Raw genomic sequence first — 12,184 nt, 5'->3', positions numbered from 1 at the left:
GTCGACATATGAACTATCAAATACCTATCTGCTTTATCAAAGTCTTTCGGAAATATATTCAATAACACTATCTCTGGAGTAAACGGGATATTAGTTCTTGTTATTTTTTCCATTATCTCATGAATCCATCTCCAATACCTCTTTGTAACATCACATAGCCACCACATGTGATAAAAAGAGCCAATCTTATTTTTACATTTCCAGCATTTATCAGAGCAGTTACTATTTTGTTAAGCTAATCTATCTGGTGTAATATACCATCTATAAAACATCTTATACATGTTCTCTTTATATGACGCAGCATTAGTTAAATTTATATTTTTCCACCATATCTGCTCCCACTCTTCAAAATTAATATTACGGCCTATATTCTGGGCCCATATAATACTTGAAGACAGGGATTCTCAAGGGTGGAGTCCATGAACTGTTCCAAGGTTACTCTGGAATTATGGTCCCCTTTTCTTGGACTTATTCGTAAACAGCCACTCCGCCAAGCTCTCTCTGGGACAAGTGCCGGGATGGGCAGTTAACTTGTTGTCAGCGGGGAACAGAAAATATGACCATTTTAAATAGGCTCCTTTGAAAACTAGATGGAATCTCTCAAGCTATAATCACTTTGGTGGGCACATGGAAGCAACGGGGTGGGTGGGTGTCAAATGGGAGAGGCGCAGGGAGAGAATGGGGATTTAAAATGATCCCGGAACAAGCCAGGTGGAGTGGCCCTTGGGCCAGGAGCAGGCCAGGCCAAGCCCCGGTACGTATGCCAGCACTGCAAGGGCTGTTCAGTGCCAACAATGGGTGTCGGCTCAACCCACTGCGGCCTCCCACCAGTCGGCAGCAAGGGAGATGGAGGCAGTGGGTGAACCGAAACCCACCTCCGGCCAGGTCTGAGTGGTGCAGCTCCTGCAATGCTTGCATAGCTATTCTAGGACTTGGCTCTGCTTATTTACCGTACTGTTAACTTTTTTCATTTGGTTATTTATCGTTCGCCTTTCTCACTGACACTGAAGGCAAATTACATGGTGGAAGTCAAGTACAGTCAACAGGACACCGGACACCCAGTGAACAGGGCAATGGGGTTTGGACCAGTATTCCCTCTAAGCTGAGTCAGTGTGAGCTAGCTCACAGGTTTTTTAGCCCCCGGCTCACACATTTTGGCCTTGGCTCAGGAAGGGGTGGGCTCCAGAGCAAACTGATTTTATGCAGCAGCCAAATCGCTCGCTCACAACTTTAAGGCCAGTGGCTCACAAAGTAGAATGCTTGCTCACGGGACTCCACAGCTTAGAGGGAGCATCGGTTTGGACGACAGGAATCTGGAAACAAATCGAAATCTCAGACAGAGCTGAAACAAAGCATGAGTGTCATGGGTTGGTCAGGAGAGAAGGCCTCCTCAGGAGGAGAGGAGCCCTTCGTAGCCAGTTCTGAAGCAGCAGAAGCCGGCAAGCAAGAAGATGAACTGCCAGCTTGTCGGAACTCACAGCCATCTCCCAGCTCCGTTCCAACAGATGAAACCCAGGTGGTTGTTACCAGTCCTCCAGTTTCCCCCACACACTTTGACACCCCCGGGCTCTTTACTGCCGGAGCTCCGCTCCTGTGCCCTCCTGCAGGAAATGACCCCTGCTCATCGCTATTCCACACCAGCTGGGAGCAGTTTCTTAACGGGACCCTCTGCACCACTTGTTGGAATTTTAAAAAGGAGGGAAGGGTGACTGCAAACCCGCCTGTGGAATTCAAGAACCTCTTTCAAAAATGCTGCCAGACCTTCTATGCAGGTGAGCTTTTGATGGATGGGAGCAAACAGGCCTGCTTCTTCATGACAGTTTTATTTGCATATGCCCCCGTACACAGTTCATGTTTTATGAGATATTTTGTTAAACGTCCTGGAAGGCAAGCTGGATTCAAATTCTAAATAAATAAGACCCACCCTAATATCTGAAAAAGCTGTGGTGGCTCAAGTGGTTAAGACGCTGAACTGCAGGCTGTGGAAGGTCAGTAGTTCAGCAGTTTGGGACCAGGGTGCCGCATGATGGAGTGAGCTCTCATCTCTAGTTCCAGCTCCTGCCAACCTAGCAAGAAATTGCAAGTAGATAAATAGGTACCACTTTGGTGGGAAGGTAACAGCTTTCCGTGCGCCTTGGTGTTTAGTCATGCCGGCCACATGACCACGGAAATGTCTTCGGACAGCGCTGGCTCTTCGGCTTGGAAACGGAGAGTCGAACTCGACTGGCTTTCGAGCAAGGGAACCTTTACCTTTAATATCTGAAGCTCCTGCTTACTCAAATACTCAGTGTCGTCCCCCCCACATCCATGAGTACATTACCCAAATGAATACTGAGTCCCGCTTCCAGATAACGCAAAGGGACGTAATAGGCAGTTCATGTAAAGAGGGCTTGGATCATCTTTTCCGCATCCGGTTTCGTCAAGTGTTGAAAAAGAAAAAAAGAGGCAAATGAACAGGAGCATCCTTGCAACTCCCTGGCTGAGCAAATTGTGGAAATAATGGGAGAAGAAAAACGATTGAGAAGAGCGCAATAATGGATCGATCCTCCTAAAACCTACGGCCAGTTTCATTCCCAGGACCTGCAACTGGAGAATCTGCGGGCTGCAGCCGGAATGAGTCACTCATTTCCTTTCCAAAGCGCCTTCGAGAAGGGCTTCCAGGCCAAACCATGTCTTCATCAAGGAATTTCCAGCACTCCAGTTTGCCCCGGCTCAGGAAAGTGCAAGCCAAGGAGAAGGACGAGACAATTTGCAGCCGCTGCCATTGTTCGGGGTTGAAGCAGGACAATGGCCTCTTTTCCCTGCAGTCCCAGCACAGGGACTCTGCTTCAGAAGTGCGCCTGTGTGCTTAGACGGTTCTCCTGGCCTTCCTACCGGTTCAGTGGAACACTTGCAACTCTTGCAACAAGGGGCAAAGGGTGGTAACTTTCAGAAACCACCTCAGGATCTCCAAATTTGATTGACGCACATGCACTAGGACGCTTCATGACCAATTCTCCCCTCTCCTGTGAACTCTTCTTCCAAAGCAACACTTTCCTCTCCAGAAGTCTCTCAGCAGGCACAGATTTTATGGCACCTAGGGGCCGCATTTGGCATCAAAGACACCATTTATACATGAGGCAAAACAATACAACTTAGAGGAGGGGCTGTGTGGCTCAGTGGTAAAAGCATTTGCTGTGCATGCGGATGGTCTCCCCCCACCCCACCCAAATCCAGTTTTAAAAGAACCAGGCAGTAGGTGATGTGAAAGAACTGAGACCCGGGAGAGCAGACTGTCAGAATCGGACCCTTGCCCAGGTCACTGGGTCATATTCCTTGTAACTGTGCCTTTCTGATGTACATATCTATATCCTATTATTGCTTCACCAGCTGGTTTCCTCCCTGCTTGTAGTTCCCATGTAGCACCTGCTGGCATTGTATCAATCTATCTGCAAGGGCCTCCTCTGACATTCTTGAAAGGGGGGGGGCAATTGAAACATGTCTGTGTGAACTGTAGATTAGCTGCACTTTGTAAAACTGAGGAATTTCAGACAGGCAATATATTCCGGAAGAGGAACGGTTCCCACACAGTTTCTGGTCTGTCATTTCAGACAGGACCGTTTGAGAACCGGTTCCCTTCCGGAATATATTTGTCATTTCATATACAATCGCTTCTGTCCCATTTAGGAAACGGGGCTGAAGCATTTTACCTGTCAACCGCTTCTAAGTACTCCTCAGTTTCCTCTCCTGGTTCCGATGCGCTTTTTCCTGCTGTTTTTCGCCCGCGCGGGCAATCTCCGGCTTTTTTTTAACGTTTGTTTTATAGCGCTATAGCGCTATAATGGAATAGCATTATATCAATCCCATTGGAATGCATGGAGTGTTTTGTTATACTGCTATAGCGCTATAGCGCTCTAAAGCGAACGTTTAAAAAAAAAAAGCCGGAGATCGCCCACATGGGCAAAAAACAGGGGGGGGGAAGTGGGAAAAAGCGGTGCAGTCTGAAATGGCAAACCGCTTCAGATCCAGCTCTTTACCTGAAGGGGAAAGCCATGTGTGAAATGGCAGCCCTATACCGGTTCACTTCAAAACGGATCATTACCGGCTCGAAACCGGGTGAAACTGGGTAATGTGAAATTCCCCACTGTAAAAGAAATCATCCTCCGCATAAGGCCAGAGGAAACTTCCCTATTTCCACTTCTCATGGCCTTCGAAAGAGACTGAAATGACCAACATTCACACCATCTGAACTGTATTATGTTAACCTGTCTTAACCTGTCTCAGCACGATGTAATCATGACGTATGAATGAGGGCTGGACCAAAGGTCTCGTAGATTCCCACTTTGTAATATCCGTCAGTTCTGTCAAAGAGATCAACTTTAATGCAACTTTCCAGACTTTCTGAATAAAGCCTGTTGAAGGACTTATTGCGTCTGAGAGTTACGGCGTGAGCTGACACAGACAAGCCTGACTTTGATGGACAGAACGTCTGACACAGTATGAGGAAGCTCTGTGTGCTCATGGATGTGACATATAAACAGCAAAGCAAACCCCGTTTATGGGAAGGGCGGGATATAAATTGAAATAATAAATAAATAATATTAAAGGACTTAAAACATTTTTAACAGAGCGGTACCACCCCCAAAAAAGTAAAGCTGAGAGCCATCCCGCCTTTCTCCCTAGCCATCCCCAGTTCTGCCCCTCCCTAATTACAATTCTCCAAAATCACATCAACATCCTACAGTCCCGTGTCCAAAGAGCCAAAGGTAAATATCCCTTGCAGATCTCACTATGAAGCCAACTACCTAGCTGTTTTTCCAAACGGTAAAGAAATGGTGAGGGGGTTGGAATTCAAGCCTTATGAGGAAAGGCTGAAAGAGTTGGGTATGTTTAGCCTGGGAAAGAGAAGGCTTAGAGGGGACATGATTGCAGTCTTCAAGTCTCTGAAGGGCTGTCATGTAGAAGATGGAGCAGATCTATTCTCTCTTGCTCCGGATTGCAAGACTGGATCTAATGGGTGGAAATTACAAGGGAGTCAATACCGGCTAAATATCAGGAGAAACTTCCTGACTGTAAGGGTGGTTGAACAGTGGAACAGACTGCCTCGGGGGGGGTGGGGGGGTGGATGCTCCTTCACTGGACGTTTTCAAGCAGAGGCTGGACGACCATCTTTCGGGTATGTTGTAGGGCTGTCTTTCGGCTGTGCTCCTGCAGAGTGCGGGGGGTTGGACTAGATGACCTGTAAGGTCCCTTCCAACTCTAACATTCTATGATTCAAAGCCCTGACCAGCTCGATCTCATCAGATCTTGAGAAGCTAAGTGGGGTTGACCCCTGGTTAGTACTGGAACAGGAGACCACCAAGGAATCATAGAGTCGGAAGGGACCTCCAGGGTCATCTAGTCCAACCCTCTGCACAATGCAGGAAATCCACAAATACCTCCCCCCCCACACACACACAGTGACCTGACCGCTGCTCCATGCCCAGAAGATGACAAAAAAAAAAAACAACAACCTCCAGATCCCCGGCCAAACCGGCCTGGAGAACAATTGCTTCCTGGCCCCAATGTGATGATCAGCATTTACCAGGGTCACTAGCAGAGGCCGACGATGGCAAACCATCTTTGTTAGTCCCCTGCCTTGGAAACCCTACAGGATCATCCTAACTCGGCTGTGATTTGATGGCGCTTTCCGCCCCCAGAAAGAAAGAGGACCACGCCAGTTCCACCAATCTTTCTACTGAAAGCCAAAAGGTCAAACGGTCGCTGTTCTGCTCCAGATCTGGAACGCTGTTGTACATATACACAAGACACACAAAACTATTTCCTGGTTGCAGGACATCCTCTTGAGACACGACACAGCACCAGTGTTTTAGCACTAGGTTATAACAAATAGGAGCTGCGGGGGCTCAAGTGGTTAAGACACTGAACTGCAGGCTGTGGAAGGTCGGTAGTTCAGCAGTTCAAGACCCGAGTGTGCCACATGACGGAGTGAGCTCCCGTCTCTAGTTCCAGCTCCTGCCAACCTAGCAGTTCGAAAGCAAGAAATTGCAAGTAGATAAATAGGGACCACTTTGGTGGGAAGGTAACAGCGTTCCATGCGCCTTGGTGTTTAGTCATGCCGGCCACATGACCACGGAAACGTCTTTGGACAGCGCTGGCTCTTCGGCTTTGAAACGGAGATGAGCACCGCAACCCTAGAGTCGGATTCGACTGGCTTTCGAGCAAGGGAACCTTTACCTTTTATAACAGTGATATTCTCCTGAGTTTTTAATGATTTTTTTTGGGGGGGGATTAGCAAATGCTCCTGTTCTCCTTTCCTCTGCTGCGATTTTAAGGAATTTTATTCTTCTGTTATTAATTCCTTGATTATTATCCTGTATTGCTTGAAGCTGCTTTGGAAGTCTGTATCAGTCCTTGATACAGATATTTTAAAAAGCAAAGTTTTGAGAAGAAAGCAGGGGACGACGGTGCCCAGTCGCCCCCCCCCCCCCGGTGAAACCTGCAACCTGACGCTTCAACGTGGCGTCATGTCAAGGCCTGCCTTGAAACATCATCACAGGATGCAAATTAAGTCTTTGAGATGACACTACGACATGTCAAGCATTTGGGGGGGAAATTATGTCTGTTTAGCAACACATGCTCAGCTACTGAAACAAGTGCGAGAAGAGCATGGGTAAGCCCCACTGGATCAGACCCAGTGTAAAGGTAAAGGTTTCCCTTGCTCGAAAGCCAGTCGTATCCAACTTTAGGGGGCGGTGCTCATCTCCATTTCCAAGCCGAAGAGCCAGCGCTGTCCAAAGACGTTTCCGCGGTCATGTGGCCAGCATGACTAAACACCAAGGCACACGGAACGCTGTTACCTTCCCACCGAAGTGGTCCCTATTTATCTACTTACAGTTTCTTTCTTTCAAACTGCTAGGTTGGCAGGAGCTGGGGCCAGAGATGGGAGCTCACTCCGTCATGCCGCACTCGGGTCTCGAACTGTCGAGCTACCGACCTTTCAGCCTGCAGTTCAGCGTCTTAACCACTAGAGGCACCGCGGCTAAAGGATACATCTAATCCAGCATCCTGTTTCCAACAGTGGGCCAGCCCCTTTGGAAGTCCACACAGGGGCCTGCTCCCCAGTTCCTGCCTGCCCCCCAGAATCTGGTATTCAGAGGCTATACTGCCTCTGAACAAGGAGGTTCCACTGAGCTCTCCTGACTTAAAGTAGTTTGTAGACCCGATCTCTTATCCACTTTTTAAAGCTATACCTTGTGGCAGCAAAGTCTGTCGTTACTCACATGTTGTGTGAAACAGTATCTCTTTTTTTGGTCTGAACCTACTAGTGCCAATCAATGTTACTGGCTAACCCAGAGTTACAAGAAGGGAAGAGGGAAAAAAATCCTGTCTATTCACTCCCTCCCCCTCCCCAGTATGGATACTCTTGCAAATCTCTATCCTGTTGCTGTTTCTTCATAAAGTTACAGTTACAGGGAAGGTGTCCTAACCCCTGCATCATACCCATGGTCTTTTCCGGCTCTGCAATTTTATTTTGAAGACTGGTGACTGGAACTGTACAATTCGAGCCCCTCCAGAAAGGCACGGGGGTATCCTTCCTAATAACCCCCAGTATCCTTTCCTAATAATCCCCAGTGCAAAAGCTGCCTCTCTTTCCCGCACTGTGCACAGAGTAGCCGTTCTCACTGCCCTTGCCAACAAAATCCTCAAATCCCTTTCCGGTTACTCACAGCCAATTCAGTGTATAAGTGACTGGGATGTATGTATGGCTTTTCTAGATTGCTTTTTTTGTGTGTGCCGATAGTCATCAGCTTAGACTTACTTACAAAAAAGCCCCCATTTGCTACACTGCTGTCCATTCATGCAGTTCTGAGAGATCCTTCCGGAGGTTTGCACGAGCCTGCTCAAGTTTCCCACAATCCTGAATAAGTTGCTGTCGTTTTAACAAGCTTGAGGGCCTCATTATAATAAATAAATTGATCAGCCCTGTCTCCAGATCACAGTTATTAATGGAGAGGGGAACGCCACTTTCCATTGTGAAAACTCCCTCTTGAGTTGGGCATCAGAGCCTGTAACGATTCCTTGTTTTTGTGTGTGCGTGTCTCTTTAAAAGTTTTGGTTGCATGACGGAGGTAGATAGACTAGAGTGGTTGAGAGAGGCAAGTGTGGTATGATTGGTGGTTGACAGAGAGGGGAAGGGGTTTTGGAAGTGAAAATGAGTGGATGAGTATGTATGTCAGTCAAGTTTTACAGTTACAGGTTTGACAGTTGATAGGTTCAGTTAGTTCTGTGTGTGAAAGGAGAGACAAGCAGTTCTGTGTTGAAGCAGTTATAAGCTGAAAGCTGAGTGTCTAGGAAACAGTAAAGTTTAGGTGAACAAAAGTTAAAGGAAAGTCTGAGTGACAGGCTAGAGTGAAACAGTAAATGTATATGGCATTGAGATAAACAAGTGTTACAAAGTTACATGCAAAGATCCCTGACAGAGAGGGAGAAGATTGTGTGGGATACCAAAGCAATTGTTCAGTATTTACACATTACTAGTTACATTGTACTACCCTCTTATTTATGCTTTATTTCAATAAATCCTCTTTCATTCAAGTATACCAGCTCTGAAATAAATACTTCCTCAGGACCACATAGTTCCTCGTAAGCCTTGAACTCGGTCTACCAAAATAGTAAGAACAACAGTAAAGTATAAAAGGTTTGGAAATCCTTAAAATTTCCTGGTGGCAGCCGTATATACCCAGATAAACAGAATAAAAAGAGGACTTTTAAAGTGAAACCAGTCCTCCCTAATAAGGAGGGCATCACAGAGCCCATCTATTCAATTGAGTTGGGACCATTTTCCACATTTGACCATGCCTAGAATACGGGGTTTCTCATTCCTAACCCTGTCTCACAAACTCCACCATTGTGATTGACTGGTACTGAAATTATCCCCAAGGAAGAGGAAAGGGTACACCTGAACCCATCTATGTTAAGGAAAGCTAGTCTCTTTCCTCAAAAGCCATGTGGGCATACAATTTTTTTCCTACGTCAGGTATGTTTGCACAGGGATTGTTCACAAAGGTGATGTCCATAATGTTAGGCAGAAAGGAGCTACAACATTTGTATCCTACGCCTTCTTTCAAAGATCACGAGGGGCATATAGAGTTCTTCTCACAACAACTGTGCAAGGTAGGCTAGTATAGGAGAGTGACAGGCCCTCGCTCATCAGATTTGATGTCAGGGCACAGATCTGGACTTGGGTCTTAAATACTTGTTCAAAAATCTAACTTGGGGGCCAGCAACCTTTCATAATCAGAAGAAGAAGAAGAAGAAGAGAATAAGAGATTGGATTTATACCCCGCCCTTCACTACCCAAAGGAGTCTCAGAGCGGCTTACAAACTCCTCTCCCTTCCCCTCCCCGCAACAGACACCCTGTGAGGTAGGTGGGGCTGAGAGAGCTCTGAGAGAAACTGCTCTTTTCTGAGAACAGCTCTGACAGAACTATGGCTTGCCCAAGGTCATCCAGCAGCTGCAAGTGCAGGAGTGGGGAATCAAGCCCGGTTCTCCCAGATTAGAGTCTGCACACTTAACCACGACACCAAACTGGCCAAACGACATCAAACATTCAGAATAAGAGATCAATAAAGAGCCAGAATAAGACAGCCCGTTTGCATAACTGAAACTCTACAACTTAACATGACTAATAAGTGACATACTGATTAATAACCCATAGTTTCTGCAACCCAAACACCGGGCACTGTGAGGAGAGCCTTGCGTGACCGTTTTAGTGTCCTGGCATAAATCTGCACAAGGCTAGCACTTAGATTATTGGCAACTCTTCCCCACTGTCATTTCCTTGTCTGTAAAGCATCTTTTCATCTCTTAAAAGCCTTTCCTACCGTTCTGCGCACAAACGGGCGATTCTAGCCTACCCCGCCAATATACCTTAACTTAAAAGATTTCATTTTCTTAAACCCCCTGGCTTAACCACTATTTCACAACATCTCAGGCTGTGATCAGACACAGGAGACAATCCACTTTCAAATTGGATTTTGCCAGTTCACACAGTGCAATCCACTTGGAAAGTGCATTGGGAGTGGATTGAAAGTGGATTATTTAGGGTGTGTGATCGCAGCCCCCTGACAGGGTAACGGGCAGCGTTCCCTCTAAGCTGAGTTAGTGTGAGCCAACTCACAGTTTTTTAGCCTCCGGCTCACACATTTTTTTTAAAGATTGAAGGTCAAAGAAGACGGGGATGGCAAAGGATGAGATGGTCAGACAGTGTCATAGATGCAACGAGCATGAAATTGAGCCAACTTCAGAGGACGGCGGAAGACAGGAAGGCCTGGCGTGATCTGGTCCATGGGGTCGCGAAGAGTTGGACTCGACTGTGCGACTGAACAACAACAACACACATTTTTGTCTTCGCTCAGGAAGGATGGCTCCGGAGCAGACTGATTTATGCAGTAGCCAAATCGCTCGCTCACAGCTTTAAGGCCAGCAGCTCCACAAAGTAGAATTTTTGCTCAAAAGACTCCACAGCTCAGAGGGAGCATTGGTTATAGTTCCCTCTAAGCTGAGCTAGTGTGAGCTAGCTCACAGTTTTTTAGTCTCCGGCTCACACATTTTAATCTTAGCTCAGGAAGGATGGCTCCAGAGCAAACTGATTCATGCAGTAGCCAAATCGCTCGCTCACCACTTCAATGCCAGGAGCTCACAAACGAGGATTTTTGCTCACACGACTCCACAGCTCAGAGGGCGCACTGGCGACAAGCACATTGCCAGAGCCACACAGGGGACTTCTCAAGGCAAAACCACTTCAAAACCCCGCTCACACATTTTTTTTAAAGATTGAAGGTCAAAGAAGACGGGGATGGCAAAGGATGAGATGGTCAGACAGTGTCATAGATGCAACGAGCATGAAATTGAGCCAACTTCAGAGGACGGCGGAAGACAGGAAGGCCTGGCGTGATCTGGTCCATGGGGTCGCGAAGAGTTGGACTCGACTGTGCGACTGAACAACAACAACACACATTTTTGTCTTCGCTCAGGAAGGAAGGCTCCGGAGCAGACTGATTTATGCAGTAGCCAAATCGCTCGCTCACAACTTTAAGGCCAGCGGCTCCACAAAGTAGAATTTTTGCTCAAAAGACTCCACAGCTCAGAGGGAGCATTGATTATAGTTCCCTCTAAGCTGAGTTAGTGTGAGCCAGCTCACAGTTTTTTAGTCTCCGGCTCACACATTTTTGTCTTCGCTCAGGAAGAATGGCTCCAGAGCAAACCGATTCATGCAGTAGCCAAATCGCTCGCTCACCACTTCAATTCCAGGACCTCACAAACTAGGATTTTTGCTCACACGACTCAACAGCTCAGAGGGCGTACTGGCGACAAGCACATTGCCAGAGCCACACAGGGGACTTCTCAAGGCAAACCACTTCAAAACCCCACTCAGATCTCAGCTGGACAACCAAGCTGGACCTGTAACCAAGTGCTTCCCCCCCCCACCCCACTTTTCCTGGTGCAGGTTCCTCAGGTTCCCCAAAGCTATGCCCATGAGAACTGTTTCTAATGGCAACTCTTGTAATCTTTTTTTTTTTTGGCCACCCGTGACCAGTGTTCCCTCTAAGCTGAGTTAGTGTGAGCCAGCTCACAGTTTTTCAGCCTCCGGCTCACACATTTTTGTCTTAGCTCAGGAAGGATGGCTCCAGCACCAACTAATTTAATGCAGTAGCCAAATGGCTCGCTCACAACTTTAATGCCAGGAGCTCACAAAGTAGAATTTTTGCTCACAAGACTCCACAGCTTAGAGGCAACATTGCCCCGTGACCCGATGCGAGCAGCAATCCGATAAAGCGCCGGAGGGAACAAGCTCTACCAACTCATCATGTGCACCAAGCCAAATGTGCTTTTACGAACCCCACGGGGACCCAGACACCAGCATGGGATTTCTGCCTGCCGGGGAGAGAACGGCGACGGTATGTCCCACCTGACTCTTAACACCGGACACCGACCACAGTTTTAAAAGGTCGGCCGTCGGTATCCTTTTTCCTGGGCTTTGTACACCCCCCCAACCCCCAATATCTCGACTTGCTGATCCGCTGCAACAGTTCCTGCCTCGCTGGAAAGATCTCCAATATGAACCCAAGGTGCACGCGGTTAGGCTTTTGAAGCCGGGAGTTTTAGATGCCTAATTTAAATTTTATATATATATATATA

General features: G+C 47.3%; 1 protein-coding gene across 1 annotated transcript in view; it reads right to left on the bottom strand.

The window, feature by feature from the left end:
- MAP2K1 (mitogen-activated protein kinase kinase 1) overlaps positions 1 to 12,184 on the bottom strand; it is a 65,520-nt gene that overhangs the window by 52,136 nt on the left and 1,200 nt on the right. The window lies entirely within an intron of this gene.

Source organism: Gekko japonicus, unplaced genomic scaffold, assembly GCF_001447785.1.
Source record: "Gekko japonicus isolate JY-2015 unplaced genomic scaffold, Gekko_japonicus_V1.1 scaffold734, whole genome shotgun sequence".
NCBI classification, from domain to species: domain Eukaryota; kingdom Metazoa; phylum Chordata; class Lepidosauria; order Squamata; family Gekkonidae; genus Gekko; species Gekko japonicus.
Note: the sequence above shows the minus strand (reverse complement) of the source record. Positions and strands in the feature narration are given on the sequence as shown.